This window comes from Pollicipes pollicipes, unplaced genomic scaffold (genome assembly GCF_011947565.3).
Source record: "Pollicipes pollicipes isolate AB1234 unplaced genomic scaffold, Ppol_2.1 Scaffold_4219;HRSCAF=4965_pilon_pilon_pilon, whole genome shotgun sequence".
NCBI lineage: Eukaryota > Metazoa > Arthropoda > Thecostraca > Pollicipedomorpha > Pollicipedidae > Pollicipes > Pollicipes pollicipes.
Genome location: NW_023596448.1, coordinates 26,337,754 through 26,359,834, shown reverse-complemented (window position 1 = coordinate 26,359,834; position 22,081 = coordinate 26,337,754). Strand labels below are relative to the sequence as shown.

Here is a 22,081-nt window from a genome sequence, read left to right as displayed (position 1 = left end):
ACGTGCTGTGGGGCCCGCTTTTAAACAACCGTTGTCAGTCCGTGTCACACAGTGTCACTTCACGAACCATCAGTAAGGTGTGACTTTGATGTCATGGTAGCCGTAAAATCTGCACCAATACCCACGCCATCCCACAAATCATCCCTGCAAACCTCCAAAGCCCCCCCCCCCTCTCCCCCTCCCCCCCGACATGCACTGCGTGGGAAGCCGAACATCCAGCACCCACCGAGCTGATGCGTTTGAAGAGGGTGGCGCCGGCCTGCCAGGACTGCGGCAGGTCACAGGTCACGTTCGGCGAGGTCAGGCGACCGGCGCCGCTCATGGCGTGCAGGCCGTGCGCGAACGCATTCACGGCGTCGAAGATCAACGCCGTCTCGGCCTGGTGGCGGGGCGAGAGAGCGGAGCTGCACAGCTGCTCTTCAGAGCTGCGCTGCTCGGTGAGAGCTGCGCTGCTCGGCTCAGAGCTGCGCTGCTCGGCTCAGAGCTGCGCTGCTCAGCTCAGAGCTGCGCTGCTCAGCTCAGAGCTGAGCTTCTCAGCTCAGAGCTGCGCTGTTCGGCTAAGAGCTGTGCTGCCAAGTGGGTTGGGGATTGCACTTGTTCGTGTGTGAGAACAACTGACTCTAGCGGCACGTGTGGACGGTAGGCAGGTTTCTTACTGACTAGCGGAAAGCGGCTGATTATAGTGCGTTAATTTGTCTCAGTCGGGATGCGCCGCAATGTCCTCTGTGGTGTTGTCAAAACTCTGCAATGTGCTCACTATTCTGGCCTTGCCCTACCAATGAGCTCGGCCTGAGCGTAGGATGTGGTAAGATACGTGACATGTTACGCAGTGATTGCACGATGTGTCAGCTATTCGCCGTTGTGAGGCCGTATGTGTATATCGCCCGGCACGTGATTAGGCTGAATGGCCTGAGAGTTCCGTCACAAAGCCGCTCGGGAGTCAGCGTCTCTGCGAGGGCATTGGGCTGATCATGCAGCAGTCTTGTCAGAAGTGACTGACGTCTTTGTGGCGTACCAGACAACACTGAATCGATTGACCAAACCTCACGTAGCAATTTTGCTAAGTGGTCGTCTTGAAAGCGAGCTCCTGGAAGAGCATCGCATCGCGCCCAATTCAGGATTCTAAGAACCCTGTTTAGAGCCTGAGCTCAAGTGGGTAAGCCAGTTGATAAGACTTAAGCGTGCTTCCCGAGCATTTAAGCCGTCCGAATGTGCATAAGGATCAGGCCTGAAATTTAACGGTCATTTGCTGGCCGGTTCTAGGCGCGCGGAGTAAAGCCTTAACCGTTATTTGAATGTCATTGCATTAGAAGGACTGTTTCACATTTGTACGGGGGTTTTGAACTGAGGTTATCATGTCCAATGTCATCTCCTGCACAGCTGTTTTAAAAGCAGCTTAACGCGTTGAATACAACGGTTGAACACGAACCGCATTTGTGGTGCATATTGCAGGCATCTGGGCATTGTTACCAGTTGTGACGGCAATAAAGCTGACAATTGAATAACTTAAAGTAGAGTGATAGCTGAGAATGTGAACAAGTAAAAAGATGTCACCATGGACAAATATACAAGAACACCACGAGAACGAACAAAAACACAGAAGTGGTCGGCTAACGGGAATGGCAGGTTTATTTCACACGCATAAATAACCTTGTCACCAATCACAGGTCATTTTGTGACGAGTTGAAGTACTGCAAGTAAGTCAGCCCGTCCACTACAGTGGCAATTCTAACACGGCCAGTCTGGCAGCGACTCTGACGTCATAAAAATGCATCATCAAAATAATAAAAAGACGTAATCAAAGTATGACGCATTGAGAACAGAGCTATTGAGAAGTGACACTGCGTTGTCTTGAGCAATCACTTGCTTTTAAGCCATACCAATTATTACAAGCCAGCTTTTCCATCGTATACGATGCTGTCCTCGATACCTTGAAATGTGGAACATTCCCTTTAATGTGCGTTTCAAAACATAAACTGTTAAAATAGTAAGTAGAGCAACAAAAACCAATGGCACAGAAGAGGAAAGGGCAAACATCCATGAAGATCTGATTAAACGTTAGGCAAAATTGTTTTATCACGAGCCGCGGAAATACCGACACATTGCCAATAGCATTTTGAGCACGCACGACTCATGTGAATCAGTCATTGGTGCTAAGTGCGCTTGTATCCGATCAGATATGCACACAGGTTCCGGTTGACAAAACATGCACGTTTAATGTTTTCCAAGCACACTGCGGCATTGCTTCCAGGAAACGTTTGCTTGTATAATGCGTGACGTTGCATGTGAATCGATGATGCTTCCCGAGCCCAACACATTACCGATCGTATTCATGGCGTTGTATGGTGCACAGTGCTATTGAGCCAACCACCAGCCACCAGATGAAGATGCCTAAAATGCCATTGCATGCACACACGGCCTGCCGGCGGCATTGATGGGTGCGTTCTAGCCCGCTCGACAACGCCACGGAAGCAATCTCGATCAAATCGAGCAGTTTACACAGGATGCGTTGATATCACTATCCGGTTACACCACGGCATTGTGCAGACCTTGATGACGTTGTTCGGGTGCACCACGGCGCCACACGTACCTTGATGACGTCGTTCGGGTGCACCACGGCGCCATACGTACCTTGATGACGTTGTTCGGGTGCACCACGGCGCCACACGTACCTTGATGACGTTGTTCGGGTGCACCACGGCGCCACACGTACCTTGATGACGTCGTTCGGGTGCACCACGGCGCCATACGTACCTTGATGACGTCGTTCGGGTGCACCACGGCGCCATACGTACCTTGATGACGTTGTTTGGGTGCACCATAATGGATCCCACCGGCTGAAAGCTCTCCATGGACGCGAGGGACGCCTGCACCCAGCCGCTGGACGCGTCCACGAGCCGAAAGGCCGTGATGTTCACGCGGTTGTAACGGAAGTCCTCAAGGTCGAACGTTTCCGTGTCCTGCGCGGGTCGTCCGACCGACAAATGATGTCATTCCTGCGCTCCGGCGAATCTGAATTGTGAGCGACCAGCTAAACCAGCAAATAGCCCTTTTTGAAGTGTAAATAGCTGAATGTATGACAATGATGTGTGGTGCAATTCGTTATGGCTGCTTCTAAGCACTGAGTATATTATATTTTTCAATGAAACGCAACGTTGAGGTCAGAGATGCACCCATGCGTCAAAGCGAGACGAAAATCACTAAGCACGAGTTATGTCGGTTGGGGTGTCTTCAGATCCGTTCTTTCCACTTCGATGAATGCTCCACCAAAGACGATCGCCCAACAACAGCACCATAAATGGCATATTGCGCACTTGCACCCACGGCCTGAAAGCTGCAGCATCATACACGCATAATCCACAGCACTACCCACATAACTATAATTGCAGCCGACCAACCACAGCGGGCCTGGACTTGACAGCGAGTCAAGTCCAGGTCAACATCAAACGCGCCGCCCGAGCCAGGAAGCCGGCCGTAAACGCGTTGTTTCAGACGGCGCCCTGCTCGGCGAGTGCGTCTGCAGGGCCCGAGAGAGCACCGCGTATTCGTCCGCAGCCGGAGGAGGCAGCGCCGCCGACGGTCCCAGTGACGTCATCCCTCAGAAGCATGACTGCTTATGCTAATCCGTTTACAGGTCCTTTGCAGAGACAGCCGCCTCCAAACGAGCCTTTCTCTGCTCGCTGGGAGCCGGCCTGCGGCGACGTGGCCGTCGCTTTCTGGAGATGTCCCAGCTTTTTACGGTGGTGGGACGGTCGTTGTTCCACCTAGAGTGTTCACTCCCCGCCCACAAGCCGCAATCTGCATATGGATGGCGGCCGGCGACAAATTTATAGGGAGATTTTGGCATGCAAGGTGTCTTTTTCAGAAGAGGGGAAACGGATCGTAGTCATTTATGGATCGCTTAAGATGCGGTCGCTCGCTTGGTGTGAATCACACGGACGGTAATTGCTTTTTTATGCACAGCAAGTATGCTACGTTAATTCTCTCCAATGGTGACTGCCAATCTTTGTCTGTCGTAGATCTGCTATCGCCTTGCTCTGGTTCAGCAGAGTCATGCTCCGACCCACTGCATCGAGCGTGATCTCAGATCTGAATCCCAGCGTGGTACTGGACAGTTTTGACCTCACTCTCATATCGAGTGAAGGAAATAAAGCTCAGATGTGTAATTTGTAGCCTACCGTATCATATAAATAATCTTTGTATTCTGTTAGGAAGACAAAAATCTTTCTGGTGTTCCTTTTGTTCCCAAAACAGCTGTCAGTATAATTATGTTCATTACATGTGTCTGCTGCCTTTCCATGACTCCATAAACAGAAACACACCCGCGATTTCAAACTTAAGGCCTGAAAACGTTCGTTTCGCACAGGCTTATGCATGGAATCCACCAGAATTGCTCTTGACGTGGTCGCTAATATTTTCCCACAATTCACCTCAAAGCCTGATCGCACCCACACTGGCGGCATCCGACACAAGTATATCACGCCCAATAAAACCGTGTGGCCGTGCTACGATGAACTCACGAAACACGTGAAGAGGTAGTGGTACCGGTCGTCGTTCATCTGCAGCTGCAGCAGCTGAAACAGCGTCAGGTGTGTCAGCTGCGTGGCGCGCCTCGCTCAGACTAGCTATAAGACTGATGACTGACTGATGACTGACTGATGACTGATGACGCCCGCTGACTGGCACCACATCACGACTGCTGAGTAAGCTTTGCTCCAAAAAAAGCGATCAGCAGATTCATCACACATCACGACTGCTGAGTAAGCTTCGCTCCAAACAAAGCGATCAGCAGAGTCATCACACACACGACGCGAGCCACCTTCGCATGGCTACCACATGTTCAACCGTGCTTTCATACTTTTTTGAATTGTTTCGTTTAGTTCGATTCCCATAAAATAATCCAGGTGAAGAGCTAGCAAGAGTACAATTAACACACTTAACACGAGCGTGACGAGTCCAACTAAGAAAATCACGATAAAACAAAAACCGAGTGGAATAAACCCGAATTAAGCCGAATCAGGTACATCTATAAATCGCCACGAGCAGTTCCGCTCGATCAAATCCGCTGTAAGACATTTACCCGGTTTACATGGGCGGCCGAGGATAATTCGAATTAAGATCGGAACGGATCATGCGACGTTAACCCTCTCGGCGAGGGGCGTTTACATGGGCGAAACCGGCTTTACGTCGGATTAACGGTCGATAGTTCGATCCCGCTTACTTCGAACCAAGGAACGGGTTATGGGCGAAAACTGCGCTTTTGAGGCGAACTGAACAAAACAAGAAGAAAAAAGCCGGTACTCTGCGTATGGATGGCGAATGTCACGAGCCATGGTGGGCGCGAGACAGCTTTGAGGGCGAGGAGGAAGATGGACTTCGTTGGAAAAATGATCTGTGCGGGACTCATAGGCTTTGTAGCTCCAGCACAAGCCATAGCACTTGAAACACAGGAGTTGCGCAGTCAGCACTGCCAAATCTGTCACATAAGCAGTGTTATATGCAAATTTTTACTAGCAGGAAACTGGCTAGCACGAAATCAGTATTTTCTTGTATTGGCCAATGACACTCACAAACTTACCACACTCATCAGTATGCCACCCAGCATCATGTCATCTACTTTGCGCAGCCCAAGAAACACATTACCTAATCCCGCACCAATGCATTTATGAGCAGCCTGCAACAGTGAGCTAAGCTACGGAAATGACTCATGAATGCTACATAGTTAGTGGCAAAAATTGTGTAACTATGTTGTCTTTCCCCATCCAATGCATCATCAGTACCTGAGGGCAGCATTGCCATTTAGACTTGGCATGGACTGGCAAGTCAGAATGCAGCTATTTGCTTTCTTGACATACTAGGGTTGAAATACTGCTTTGATATCCTTGCAGTCAACAGCATTGGCTGATATGGACTGATGGCTAGGTGGCACAAACAGCCGTGTTTGCACAGTCCAAAGATCATAACGTGAACCAGCCCCAAAGCTGTCATGACAAAAGCAATCTGGGCTCAAAATTCATAACAAATGATTAATTATAGCAACAGCTCAATTATCCGCCTCATGGTTTGCAAAGATATGTGTCACAAAAAAGCACCAAGGCAACATATTTACTCACCAGTACAAAAACAGGTAATGATGTGCACTGCAGATGTTCTCTGCACATCATGTGGCATTAGGTTAGGTTTACTTAGTTAATGCACTGTTTTCTTCCACATGAAATGCACAAACCTGGATTTGACAGAGTACTGATGACAGCTAATTTCATCCAGTGCTCACATTTGCTTTCTTGACATTTTGGAACCATCACTGGGCAATTTTGGTCCCATCATTAAAAATAGTCCACATTCTGCACTGACTGCAATGATCTATTGCCTATATTTGTTGATCCTTTGCATCATGCAGGAATTATTGAGTTACCTATCTCACACACATTAAACTGACAAGCAACAAACAGCCTAATTGCATCAAAAACAAATATTCCAGCCCCCACTTCCTTGCCAGTTGGTCTACCAGTGTGACGTAACTTCATATTTCCTTGACAAGCCAGTCACCAATATCCAGCACATCCCTCCTGCCAATAGGTGGTCAACCAAATGTTCAAGTCACAGGAGGAATGTCTGCAAAATCAATCCTGGGGCATTTATGTATTCACCTAATGAAAGAAACTATTGGTACTCCCTGCAAGAATTGTTGAACAGTTGAATTACCTACCTCGTGGCCTGCAGACACCCATCACAAAAAAGCACCAAGGTGACATATTTAATCACCAGCACAAAAACAGGTGATGATATGCAACACAGACGTGTTCTCTATGCAGCATGTGCCGTCGTGTTAGGTGTTAGTTTATGCACTGTTTTCCTGCACATGGAACACACAAACTTGGATTTAGCAGAGTAATGATGACAACTATTTTCATCCAGTGTTCACATTTGCTTTCTTGCTGTTTTGACCCCATCATTGGGCGATTTCAGTCCTACCATTAAAAAAGTTCACATTCCGAGCTGAGTGCAACGATCTATATTTGTTCATCCGTCATATCATGCAGCAATTTTTAAGCTACCTTTCTCACACAAATTAAACTGACAAGCAACCAGCATCCTAATTTAAGGAACATCTGCAAAAACACTCCTGGGGACTAAGGTATTAACTTAATGAACGAAACTTGGATGCATTCTCTGCAAGAATTTTGAGCAATCCAAAAATTAAAATGAGAACAAGTCAAAGCTATATAAAATAACCATATTACTTCCATCTGGCTTTTGGAAGCATGGAGCCTGCCCCAGATGTAAACTAATCTAACCTTTAGGCGGAAAGATAGCACCAAACACCGTCGACGCCTGCTGTCTGCATAGATCAAGCGCCTAGCAAGGCTAAATTACGTGAGCATTTCTGTGCTGCTAGCCACTCAAGGCCCTCAATAATAAGAGTAGTTTTAGCAGCATGATGTCAACTTGGCTTTTTTTTACTTGGGTACCTGTATTGCCGACGGTGGGGAGAGAGCTACGCTGGCTGCAGGGTTCCTGTACTGCCATGATGGAGAAATGCTGTTAGGTATCAGCCGACGTAGTGACGTCACTGAAAATGGGTTTGCATCGATCGGGGTTCTTTTGGGCCGACTGAAGGCTACAAGGCATTTGCTAGCGATATGATGTCACTGTTATTCGACTGGATATGTGACGTCACTGGTTGTGAGGCTTTAGGGCTCTTTTGGGTGCAATGAATGCCGTAAAGCATCACCTGACGATATGTCGTCGCTGGTATTCAATGAAACATCAGGCGCAACGGGCCTTATTCCATCTTTACCTTTCGTGCCTGTCTGCTGCAAGTATTTGCGTGCCGAATAAAAGCTTGACCGAATCACCTGAATGTGTGACGTCACCAATCATCACTTGATACGAGTGCACTTAGGCCCCACGGCCGCGGTGTATCATGTTCCGTGAAATATCACTGGGTATCGTGACGTCAGTGATATTCGACTAAATATTGGTCGCAACAGGTCAAGGTTCATTTTTAGCTTCGTACCTGTCTACTGCAAGCACTGGCGTGATGAATAAAAGCTACCAAATCACGTGAGTGTGTGACGTCACTGGTCATGCATTTTTATGGATCTTTGGGGGCCAACTGAGGGCCGTAAAGCATAACCTGATGATGTGACGTCACTGGCATTCGACTGTGTGTGATGTCACTTGTGATCAGATTTTACGGCCTCTTTTGGGCCGACGAAAGGTCATACGACATTAACTGAAGATGTGCCGTCACTGGTATCCGAATACAATTCAGGCGGGCATGGCCATGCTCCATCTTTACCTTTGGTACCTGTCCATTGCAAGTATTTGAATGCTGAAGGAAGGGTCTGCCGAAATACCTGAGTGTGTAACGTCACTAACCATTAATTTGTATAGACTGTTTTGAACCCACTGTAAGCCATACCACATCAGCTGACCATATGACGTCACCGGTTTTCGTCTAGGTGTCATGCGCAACAGGCCATGCTCTATCTTTGCCTTTCGTACCTGTTTACTGCAAGCATTCGCGTGTTATATCAAGGTGATGCTGAACCATCTGAGTGCGTGACGTCACTGGTCATGAGTTTATACAGGTTTACTTGGGCAGCCCAATGCAACAAAGCATCATATCCTGTAAAGCATCGCGAGATGATATGACGTCACTGGTATTCGACTCAATATCAGGCGCAACAGGCCATGTTCCATCTTTACCTTTCGTACCTGTCTACTGCAAGCATCCGCGTGTTATATCACGTCATTGGTTAAGAGTTCTTACGGGCTCTTTTCAACCCCCTATATGGTATAATGCTTCAGTTGACGATATGATGTCACTGGTGTTCGACTTAACATCAGGCACAACATGTCATGTTCCATCTTTGCCTTTCGCACCTGTTAAAGTATTGGCGAGCCTAATGATGGCTCTGCCGAATCACCTGAGTGCGTCATCATGAGTTTTTACTGGCTATTGTTGGCCGAGTGAAAGCCATTAGGCATCATCTAACGATATGTCGTCACCGGTAATCCACTAAGTGTGTGACGCCATTGGTCATGAGTTTTCCCGCGCCTTTTTGGGCCGACTTAAGGCCATTAGGCATCAGGTAACGATATGACGTCACTGGTATTCAATTAAGCATCAGATACAATATGTCATGTTTCATCTTTACCTTCCGCACCTATCTACTGCAAGTATTCGCGCGCCACATAAAGGCTCTGCCCAATCACCTGAGCGTGTGGTGTGACTGGTTATGAGTTTACGCGGGTTTACTCGGGCTGACTGAAGGACATCAAGCATCATCTGGCGATGTGACGTCACTGGTATTCAACTTAACACCAGGCGCGACAGGCCATGTTCGTCTTTACCTTTCGTACCTGTCTATTGTAAGCATTGACATGCTTAAGGAAAGCTCTGTGAAATCTCCTGAGTGTGTAATGTCACTGGTCATGAGTTCTTTACGGGCTGCTTTTTTGTACCTATAGGGTACAAGACATCAGTTGACGATATGACATCACTGGTATTTGACTTAATCTCAGGCGCAACAGGCCATGTTCCATCTTTGCCTTTCGCACCTCTATACTGCAAGTATTCGCGCGCTACATAAAGGCTCTGCCGAATCACCTGAGCATGTGGTGTAGCTGGTCATGAGTTTACGCGGGCTTACTCGGGCTGACTGAAGGACATCAAGCATCACCTGACCATATGACGTCACTGATATTCGGGCTGTGGCCCAGACTTATGGCCGCTAGGCGGCGCCCTTGATTATTATTTAGCCATCAGGGCATTCCGGACCGTAGCTGCTCAGGGGCGCATCCTGTGATGTCGGGCGTAATAGCTTTACATATATGTCGGTTTGTGGGCTGGGATCACCTTTGTTTTGTGTTTACGTTTGTTCAAAGTTTTAGTCGTTGAAACAGCCCGTTGCGTTTGAAGTTGTTACTTAATGGTGCGCACAATAAAATTAGTGTGCTTAACTATGGTGCATCTCCCACCTCTGCTGCGGAACTCCGTAGCCGTAGGTGGCCAAGTGACCTCCTACCAACTGATGATCAGTGACGTCACATACTCAGGTGATTCGGCGGAGCCTTCATATAGCACGCGAATATTTGCAGCAGCCAGGTACGAAAGGCAAATATGGAGCATGACCTGTTGCGGCTGATGTTTAGTCGAGCACCAGTAACGTCATGTCGTCAGCTGATGCATTATAACCTAAAATGGGTTCAAAGAAACCCGTAAAAAACTCGTGACCAGTGACGTCACACACTCAGGAGATTCGACGGAGCCTTCATTCAGCACGTCAATACCTTTAATAAGCAAGTACAAAAGGTAAAGAAAGTACGTGGCATGTTGGACCTGATGTTAAGTCGAATAACAGTGACGACATATCATCCTGTGATGCTTCACGGCAGGTGTTGCTTTGTGGCCTTGGGCGGCCCAAGTGAATCCGTATGAACTCATGACCAGCGACGTCACCCACTCAGATGATTCGTCTGGAGTTTAGTCGATTACCAGTGACGTCATATCGTCAGCTGATGCTTGATGTCCGTCAGTCAGCCCGAGTAAACCTGCACAAACTCATGGCCAGTTACACCACACGCTCAGGCGAATCGACAGAGCCTTTTTGTAGCGCACGAATACTTGCAGTAGGCAGGTGCGAAAGGTAAAGATGAAACATGGCTTATTGCAACTGATGTTAATTCGAATACAAGTGACGCTATAACGTTATCTGATGCCTAATGACCTGAACTCGGCCAAAAAAGGCCCGTAAAAGCCCATGACCAGTGACGTCACACACTCAGTGGATTACCAGTGGCGTCATTTCGTTAGCTGATGCCTTATGGCTTTCGCTCAGCCAAAAATAGTCGGTAAAAATTCATGACCAGTGACGTCGCACACTCAGGTGACTCGGCAGAGCCATCATTTAACGCACCAATACTTAACAGGTACGAAAGGCAAAGATGGAACATGACCTGTTACGCCTCATGTTAAGTCGAACACCATTGACATCATGTCGTCAACTGATGCATTTTTCCCTATAGAGGGTTCCAAGGAGCCAGAAAAAACTCATGACCAGTAACGTTACACACCCAGGAGACTCGACAGAGCCTTCATTCAGCACGTCAATACTTGTAATAGACGGGTACGAAAGGTAAAGATAGAACATGGCCTGTCGCGCCTGATGTTAAGTCGGACACCAGTGACGTCATATCATCAGCTGATGCATTATACCGTTTGGGGGTACAAAAGGTCCCGTAAAAAGCTCTTGACCAGTGACGTTACTTACTCAGGAGACCCGACAGAGCCTTCATTCAGCACGCCCATACTTCCAAGAGACAGGTACGAAAGGTAAAGATAAAACATGGCCTGTCGCGCCTGGAGTTTAGTCGAATACCAGTGACGTCATATCGTCAGCTGATGCTTGATGTCCTTCATTCAGCCAGAGTAAACCCGCGTTAACTCATAACTAGTTACACCACACGCTCAGGTAATTCGGCAGAGCCCCTGTGTCGCGCGAATACTTGCAGTAGATAGGTGCGAAAGGTACAGACGAAACATGGCTTAGATGGAGCATGGCCTGTTGCGCATGATGTCTAGTCGAAACCCAGTGACATTATATCGTCAGCTGATGCCTTGTGGCCTATAGTAGGCTCAAAAGAGTGTGCAAATTAATGGTCAGTGACGTACACACTCAGGTAGTTTGGCAGAGCCTTCCACGGCAATGCTTGCAATGGACAGGTACCAAAGATAAAGGTGGAACATGGTCTGTCGCGCCCGAAGTTCATTCGAATACCAGTGACGTCACATCTTCAGTCATTGCCGTATGACCTTTCGTCGGCCCAAAAGAGGCCGTAAAACCTCATGACCAGCGACACGCACAGTCGAGTGCCAGCGACGTCACATCGATAGCTGATGCTTTATGGTCTTTAGTTGGCCGCACAAAAAATCCGCCAATACTTGCAGCAGACATGTACGAAAGGTATAAATGGAGCATGACCTGTTGCCTGATGTTCAGCCAAATACCAGTGACGTCATATCGCCAGCTGATGCCTAACGGCATTTCGTCGGTCCTATAGGGCCCGTGGAAACCCACAGCCACTGACGTCTTACAGTCGTATAGCAGTGACGTCGCTAGCTGACACCTTGTGGTCTTCAGTTGGCCGAAAAGCACCGTTGGAACTCATGGCCAGTGATGTCACACACTCAGGTGGTTCGGCAGCTTTCATCCAGCACGCCAATGCTTGCAGTAGACAAGTACAAAGGTAAAAATGAAGCACGGCCTGTTGCGCCCAGTATTTATTCGAATACCAATGACGTCACGCTATCCGGTGATACTTCGCGGACCACGACACACCGTGGTCGTGGGGCCTAAGTGCACTCGTATGAAGTGATGATAAGTGACGTCACACATCGGGGTAATTCGGTCAAACCTTTATGCGGCACGCAAATGCTTGCAGCAGACAGGTACGAAAAGTAAAGATGGAATGAGGCCGGCCGCGCCTGATGTTCAATCGAATACCAGTGACGACACATGGCCAGCTGATGCATTACGGCATTCAGTGGACCCAAAAGAGCCTTACACACTCACGACCAGTGACGTCACATACCCAGCCGAATACCAGTGACATCATATCACAAGCAAAAGCCTTATGGCCTTCAGTCGGCCCGAAAGAACCCCGATCCCGATCGATGCAAAACCATTTTCAGTGACGTCACAATGTTAGCTGATGCCTCACAGCTTTTGCCCCGCACGACAATACTCGAAACCCTGCAGCTAGCGTAGCTCATCCCTCCGTCGGCCATACAGGTACCCAAGTAAAAAATTACCGTCAACTTCACCTTCCTTCTCTTTTCCCTTACCATCTTGGACTTGAACCGTCTCGAGCAATAGCTAAAAACCCGTGGAAAAGCGGTAACACCGCACAAAGCTGAAATGGCTATGAACAGAACTGCGTGCGCCAGGCATTTTTCTTTTTTTTTGTTTAGACAGCTGACGGCCGATAATTCGGACGAAATCCCTTCCTGAACGGATGATCCTCTCACGGGAAGGGATTTCCTCCGGCGCACGATTCGAATCAGCGGAACGGCGCGTGAGTGTATACATGGGCCGGATAGTTCGGATCGAGGACGGGTCCCGGCTTAATTCGAATCACAGCTGCCCATGTAAACAGGGTAATTGTTGGGCATAAATTGAGCCAAACGCTGGATGCTTGTCAAAACAATCGGTCCGTCGCTGCCGCCCGGCGGCGTCCGTCCGCCCCTCCCTCCCCTTCCCCGCACCGCGATCGGCCCGGCCCGCGGCATCGTAAAGACCGCTGAGTGCTGCAGGAGGAATGAAAATGGACGGACGTGGGACGCAGAGGGCCGTATCTCGGACTTCCGCGACTGGGAGACGTGTCCGGGGAGGGGGCTGTGCGTATGGGCGGCCGTGTGGAGAGGGAGGAGGGGGAGGGGGGCGATCGCCGGGGAAGGCGTCTGCCGGTCGTGAGAGAGGTGAGGGACAGTGCTCGAGGCTCAACTCTTGCTCGCCGGGACTCGGCACGGTGCTGCCTTTCATCCTTGCGTGAGTCAGCTACATCTGTGTTCCTGATTCGAAACCGATCCATTGACTTAGTGTGAGCAGAAGTCATGATAAAGGCTGTATATAGGTCGTGAGGGTTGACATGTTCAGTTTACCGCAGCATGCAAAAGGCTGGGGTGCAAATTGATCAACAGGTTAATGGCTTAGGTGGCAGCATGTGGTGGCCCATTTTATCTAATCACGGAACATGCACTGTGCACTAACCTCGGCAAAAGGACATACTGGGTCATCATGGCTTATACTGCGGAGCTAGGGCGCGGGCAGCGTGGCAACAGCAAACACGGAATTAAATGAAATCGCTAAACGTAAGAGTAAGAAGCAGATATCGGCAAATACAGGCGCATTTATGCTCAGACCCTATGCAATTAAAAGATCGTAAGCCTACGTTACTCGCCCAAGCGCTACGAAACGAGCGCATAAAGTTATGCGCGACGGAGACATGCTGGAAATCCGCCAATCACCACTCACCGCGTCCTGCCTACAAAACTTGCGCTCGACAGGGGCATCACACCTGCGTTGTGTGTGTTGAGTTGGGGGGGGGGGGGGGGTTGTGGGAGCAATAGAAGACGCCCAATCAGTAATGGTTTAAATTGGGCTCGTTCGTCTGTCTTCTCCAATGTCCCACCGGATAGATATTCAGATCAAACTGATTATAGATTATATAGATTATATAGATTATATATAAAAGTGCAATGCCCGGACCAGGCGAATAAAATGGCTAGTAAACAAGGCATAGTAATCAATGGCTGGTAAATGAAGAGCATATCACCGATCGAACGGCACAAAACTCACCGATCAAACGGCACATAACTCACCGATCGAACGGCGTATAACTCCCCGATCGAACGGCGCATAACTCACCGATAGAACGGCACATAACTCACCGATCAAACGGCGTGTAACTCACCGATCGAACGGCGCGTAACTCCCCGATCGAACGGCACATAACTCACCGATCGACCGGCGTATAACTCACCGATCGAATGGTGCGCAACTCCCCGATCGAAAGACGCGTAACTCATCGATCAAGCCGCGTATAACTCACCGATCGGAGGAAGAGTTGTATATTTTCCGGATTCGTGTCCACCACCAGGTTGAAAATGCCCTTGTCCTTGATCTCCCGCAGAACATGGCGGTAGTGTGACGGCCCCGCCTGTCGGATGTACACCTCCATCTCCAGGTCTGGGGGTGCTTTCACCAGGTCCTGTAGCTTCACCAGGCCTGGGGGCAGCAGGTGAAGGCACCACGTCGTCAGGAGTTGGCCACCAGGCCCTGTGGCTTCACTTGACCTGGGGACGGCCGGTGAGGCACCACCTCTGTTTATATCACTCTGTTTATTGTTAACAGCCATCACCTTTCTCTGAACCCGTTGGCTACAACGCGCAAAATGCTCGCAAAAAAATGTATTGCTACGAAGACACATCAGTCGTCGTTGCCGAAGCCCAAATTTGGTAGATCTGAGATCAAGTGAAGTCATGCTAACCACATTTGTCATGAGGCGAAACGCATGGTGGAGAACAAGCCTTCCAGAACAAGCGTTCGTGTATGGCTCGCCGAAAAGGGTCATTTGGCCGCTGGCTAGACGGCCTCAGTCTGATTACAGGACGCCAAGAGTCGTGTCATTGACATGACACGGTAAATGTTCTTTCGTGCTATTTCGCGGGGGCCCGAGGCAGAATGGGTCTGTTCAGCCTTCATGAAATAATGGATTGGCGGTTCAGAGTGCAAACATTCTTTTGTTTTCTGCTGGAGACGAGATACAAAATCTGCCCCGCCAAATTTGTTGTTTTTTGTTCTGTGTGTTGTGCATCCCATTTTATAGTTGAACCAAAATTTTGAGGTACCGATACCACACCAAAAACTGTATTCTGTCACCCGTTTATTTTTCTCATGAGATCATGCAGTAGAAGAAGCCGGATTTCAAGTAAAACAACGATAGGCTTGTGGCCTCCCATGCGTAGCAGACAAAATGGCGCTTGGTATAACAATCACCACGAGAACAGTGAATCAGTGACGTCGGTATGTTCTTTAGGCTGAGGCAAAAAGTGTTTGTGGTTAGATTGGCCAGACAAAAAAAAACTTCATGCTTAAAAGGTCTAACGCGTATTATCTTAAGTTACCCATAATTTGTGGGAGTAATTTTGAGGCTGCAGCGATCAAGTTGCCCGCTGCATCCTCCATGGCGACTCCACTATGCAGAAAGATGAATAAGTCTTTTTGTGTGATGATTATCTTTCACCTTCGCTTTTTATGGTATTCCAGTCAAAAGTATTTGGGAGCCCAAGCCAACTTTGGGAGGCTAAACTTCACATCGGGGGCTAGATCTCTCAGAAAAGAAAGCAAATCCACACCCGTGCCACCTTCTCTACGCCTCTAAAACTGCCTGGATCTGGCCGAGGCCGAGAAGCAACTAGCGAGATAAATCCCCCGGCTCTGCCGCTTGAAATCCCTGTCATCTTCATAATAGGACATCCTCTTATCTGGGTCCGACATGGAAGCAAAAACCCTCTCCCCTTCCTGTCCGCGGCAAAAATAGCGACCGACACGCGAAAGCCAGCAGAAATTCGTCCGGTATTTTCCGGATATTGAATCTGCGGCGCGCGATCATATTACGTCTCGTCCCCAGTGAGCCGGTAAATTCCGATACTCTCCGACCGGAGGGTCTAGTGGACAGCACGGCGGTAAAACACGCGACTAGGCGCCGGCTCGACGCGGGCAGAAAAACAGCATCGAGAAGAAGATCTCCGCCTTCGAAGCGGCCTGCGCACTCGGCTGCAGGCTGCCCCCGGCTGACACTGCCGGTGAGGTAGCGATCGTAATGCTGCGACATCTTGGCCGCAGGCAGCGAGTAGAACATAGCAGATGGCCCATTCGTCAGTGATCTCTGGTCATCGGCTCAATGGCCTGAAAAGAATCGACGGTAGCCCGGCTTATAGAACCTCGGACAATAGTTTCTTCTAGCTGGAAGAGCCCGGCCTGCATCGCTCGTGCGGCGGCTGCGGCGGACCAACGGCTGTCCTGTCCGCAGAGGAAGCCTCCCGGCGAGCGGGGCACGTGCGCCGACTCGCCACCGGCGCAATCCAACGAGTTCAGCCGTGCGCTCCGGGCTCCGCTGGTTGGGATGCAGACTCTGCGGGACAATCGCCACCACGACCACCCGCGGATAACAAAAATCGCCGCGACGCTTGGCCCGACGTCGGGACCAAAATCGGCTGGACCGGTCGCAGAATCGGTGGCGGCGGTACGCACTGGAAATGATAGCACTAGAGAGGTACCCGGGCTTGGGTTTTACTTCCGATATGGCGTGGAAGAAGAGAGCGGTCATATCAATTTTGAAAATAGCGATAGTGTTTCGCTGTATGTATTCACTAACACAAAAGACCACAAAGACCGCACGGGAGTGGAAATATTCGAGAGAATCTGGTTGTGTGTCATGCTGACGATAGGCCTCCGGTAGATTGAAGGCCTTCAATAAACAACGAAGCACAGGTTGCGAGGAATATTTCTCATTTGAAGATATTGAAACAAGCATCAGATGTGATTAGACAAGCTTACTTATTGATATTGGCATGCCTTGTAAGTGGAAAGGACTACTCAAGACAGCACAATTTGCTGTTAAGTTAATATGCTCCTCAAAGTGTCATGGTTTGATTACGTCATCGTACCTTGTACAACATTGATAGAGAGCCAATTAACGGCCGTCATATCTGGGAATCGTGCATGCGAACGCCAGATTTGAGCGCCTCGACAATTATATTATTTTTGGTTTGATCGCCGCATGGCTTATGGAATGGCAGGCTTTGAATGACGCTATTACAATGCCATAAGTGCCAAGCTGGCCTTAAAGTACTCTCCCCGATATACCTCTCTCCACTTTGGGAGACGTTTACTTCAGAAACTAGAGGGTCTTATGTCTTAAAAAGGCAGGATTGTGAACAGCACCGAAAGGTCTTCAAGATGGCTTTTTCAGTTCAAAACCCCATATAAATGTGGAACACTCTTTAGTTGACGCTGTCAAGGAAGCATCGACATATTAAAAAACTCGTTGTGTAGTTTTCATCGTCGTCGTGAGTGAACATGACCAATCGCAAGCATCAGTGCAGTTAAAAACATCAAGTTGGCCAATATAGCCAATGCTTCCTTGACAATGACGTTTCATCAGCGTCTCCTGGTTTATTACAGGTTGATTATTGTCAGGATAAGATTTCCCAGAAGGTCAAAGACTGTCTTCCTTATGTTATGTACTCGGGGTGAATCGTTTCCTTGTAGCGTCTTCTACAAATTGTCTTATGTATCCTGGTCTTACCACAATCTCCTCCAACGCCTGACGACAGGTTGTTACTTTATCATCAACGCACGCGCACAACAATGCATGAAGATGCGCATCAGGTCTCAGTATATGCCTGCTGACAGTTAAGTTAACTCGTAGTACAGTTAAGTTGGAGGCTCTCTAGAGTAAACAACAACAGGCTGGCTGACATCATCTGATGATAAAACCTACGCAACATAGCATGCACAGAAACATGAGAAAGACACCGCGTAATAAAAGCATGTGTGCGACAAGAGATACGAACAAACAAGACTGAAAAGGTAAACCACCTCGACCAAAAAGGCGGCATATCAAAGACTTCTGCTGAGCAGCGTGTCGGTCGTGCGGAACGGCAGATGAAAAAGAAATGGCATCGGATTCAGCGTGAAGTCAATTTCGCGTTTCCATCTCTGCCAAGTGTCGTCTGATATAGAAAACAAAATGTCAAAGACTGGAGCACGGACAGGCTTTTGATACGCAGCAGACGACTTTCAGGGTTCTGTTTATTGGGGGAGACGTTTGGCGCAGCTCGAGTATAAGGATATGCTGCGGCGAGATTGAAACATCATCCACAGAGCAGAAATACTGTCTGAGAAGTAAACGACAAAGCCAACACATATGTCCGGCCACGTATGTGCGCCCTTCACAATAAAACATGTGGGCATACAAACGAAAACAGGAAAACAGACGAACGCTCCTCTGAGCGTATGGTTCTAAATTGCTCATCAGCTGGAAGTGTCGCCAAAAGAATACTTAGAGCGGTATTTCTGAGCATGCTTTTTTTGCAATAATCATTACGACTTCCAGTAATCCTTTCGAGCAGCATGAGCAGCGTCATGTATCTGTCTGACCTTTGTCGGTGCTTTTTGTAGCGGAGCCCGAGCCTAGGGGGATTCAGGTATCCGTGCGGTGCAGATTTGTGACAAAATGCTGTTTGCGTTGGATTTAGAGTGGGATGGCATACCAATGACAAAACCACATTTCATGCGAGATTATGCCATTGCAAATACAAGGACGAGCATCTAATTTTTGCCCCTGATGCCGTCATGTTATCTAAGTTTTTAAAAGATGAAAGCTTTGAACTGTGTTTATTTTGATGCCGCGTGATTTTATTTCAAGCCTAAAGACTCGATGCGATGGAACTCCATTTCTGTCATAAGCTCTCAGAGTAGGATATGCAAGGCGACTCATCGGCTCGCATCCGGACTTCACCCAAAGGACAAGTTTAAAATACATACGCAAAAGGTCTGATAAATTTCTCAGTATCGTGACCTTTCATGCCGAAAATAACCGACTATTAGTCCAGCGAAGACCTTCAAGCAATGTCAAGGTCAATGTAAGGAAGGCTTTCAACACCTTTTTTGCATCGTGGTTTTTATATTGTGGGATGGCAATTACTAATCTTTAAAAAAAATCCGAAGAAACAGGTTCACCAAGGATATCAGCAGCATAGAAATACGCTATAAATATACTTGAGTATTTACCCTATGCCCGTGATCGACTGACATCCTCGTTGGGCTGTTCCTCGTTCCAATGGAAGCTCAAAGGCAGTTATAATCGACGTAAGAAGTCAATATCTCAAATGAAACACCAAAAGAAACGTTACGATCACGAAATGTTTTGGCTTGCAAATATCGGATGTCACGTCCGCAGAATTTTCCTCAGATGACTCCGCCATAGCCCTGTGAGCTTCAGCGCCCCGGTGCTAAGGTGTGTGAACGTAAGCGCTCCATATGTGGAAATACCACAACCCTACATCAAAGGCGCGATTTGTGGAATATATATATATATATATATATATATATATATATATATATATATATATGTATATGTATATATATATATATGTATAAATATATCTATATCTATATATATATATATATATGTATATATATCTCCCATTTTTCAAGTCCGACTTGCTTCAACGGGAGCCAGCTTGCGCCGGCGTTTCACTCCGACTCGCCTCACCCGCGTCCTCCTCGTAGACGACGGCCACGCGGGTCCAGTTGAGGAAGCCCATCAGGTCCCTGAAGGCGCGCGTGAGGTCCTGGTAGCTGGGATGCAGGTTAACGCTGAACTGGCGGCGCCGCGGGTCCACGTCCAGCCGCGTCTCCACGTGCGGCACGTCCAGCGAGTCGCAGATGCTCTGCACGTGCGCGCCGAGCAGCGTGTCGGAGGGGCCGAACAGGCCGAACACGCCCCCCTGCAGCTGGCCGCACGCTGCCAAAATCGAGGAGGGGGGCGGGGGGGGGGGAGGTTACGAGGCTGAGCAGGCAGGCACCCCGCGCTGAGGCTAGCAGCACGCTGCGGATGTCGGGCAAGAACATCATGTCCATTGCCGCCACAGATGAAGGCGAGACGCGCCGCGGCGCACGCGCATCGAGCCGACAAGTGTCCCAACATCGATCAGGAATGTTGCGCCGCAGACCTGGATCACACACCAGAGCATACTGCAAGGGGACGCCGTAATCACCGTTGAATTCCCTGTAGCTTCGAGCTATGGGACATTAAACGCAGGCAGCTTCATTGCCCCGTGTAGCCAGCCGTAGTTATCTCCATAGACAAGTGCCTTCCAGGTCGCCTGGTGGCAGTCAATGGCTTGATGTGGTCAGCGCTCAGGGTCTACAGTATTCGCGAGAGCGGGCCCATCACCTCATGTGCCGTGCTTGATACACGCGGTGATCACACCACACCACAACACACCTCCGTGCACGTCCGAAAGGGCCCGCCGCCGCCGAAGCCGACGCCGCAGTACCCCTGCGTCTATCTCCCCTCCCCTTCCCCCAGATGGACCGAGCGACAGGCGCGGTGTCGCTCAGTCCATCGCCGCGGGCACTGTATCACGTGGTCCGCACCCCGGGCCGCATAACGAGCGCGCACTGTCGGGGGAAGAGGGATCGTCCCCGCATTGGGGGGCCGCGAGGGGGGAAGGCGTAGGAGCAGGGCCGGGCACGGGTCAGAGGGCGGCACGTGCGTCGTTACCGACGATGGGCGGGCGCCGTTGTCGGCCAGAGCTATTCCGACGTAACGGGGTTGATGGCTGCGGCACCGGTCGTTCAAAGCTGTGGAGGGTGGATGGATGCGACTGGGAGGAATGCGACTATGCTGGACGGGCAGGGCTATTACGTAGCAAAAGCGGGTGCAAATCATAGCAGCAAACACCGGAATTCAAATCTACGGGCACTGGGTAAGTGTAATATAAACATGACGTGACATTATCATGGCATTCAATGAAATTGTAGCATTACTTCAAATCTACGGGACAACTTCGATTCATCGAACACTCGAACCGACCAATTCCTTCCAACGTCTTGCCGCACGGACACACGAGCACATCTCAAGGGAGTTCAGACATAACCCACATATACTGCAGGACATTCGCCTGTCCAAACGTTCCCGTTCGCGGCCATACCTTTCTTAGCGGCGTGAAAGCTGTCGTCGCGGTAGGCGTACTGGATGTCGTACTCCAGCGTGATGTTGGGCAGCAGTAGCGTGTCACTGTTGACCTTTAGCACCGCGTACTTGAAGGCCATCTCCACATGGCCGCCTCGGCGGTCTTCGGTAAATATCGCCCCTGTTGATACCGACAGTAAGGATCAGGCCGTTGAGGGTATGAATGGGCGTGTGGTACGAGGCATTGGTACGAGACACTGGGACTAGGATCTCGTCCTGTCGCAAGAAACTCTACTGTTCGTAATTTCCACCAGGGACGGAAATGCTAGTGAGTAGGGTTTGGTTTGCCGTTCGGTTGGAGGCGTGCCCCAAATTTTGAGAAGAAAGTGGGCCACATCCGGGAAGAGGCCCGTTTGATGGCTCATTTTGGGAGAAGTTTCTGTCATTTTCCACTGTTCATCCCCAGCGCTTGTTGCGAGACTACGGTCCTGCAAATGACTCTGCTAGATGCATACACTGATAAACAATTTAACGATTGAACGGCTACTGTTTCGTCGGTGTACCTGTTTTGCGTTGTAAGTCAACGCAGCAATCGATCGGACATTCGCCAACTGGACTTGATGACAACTCAATCCTCGTGGCACCCGCATACTACACCCGCGTGCCGGATACAAGGGCCTTGATGGTACGTCGGTTCGGACCGATGACGGTGATGAGCGAATATGACCCCTGTAGACGGAAGTAGCACCAGCCGTATTGCCGCCCCGTGTTTGAGTGTTGACACCTTCTTTAGCACGCAACA

At 49.3% G+C, this 22,081-nt stretch overlaps 1 pseudogene; it reads right to left on the bottom strand.

Annotated features, from left to right (window-relative positions):
* LOC119095074 (glutamate receptor ionotropic, kainate 2-like) overlaps positions 1-21,467 on the bottom strand; it is a 44,379-nt pseudogene extending 22,912 nt beyond the window's left edge.
* Positions 21,468-22,081: the final 614 nt, after the last annotated feature.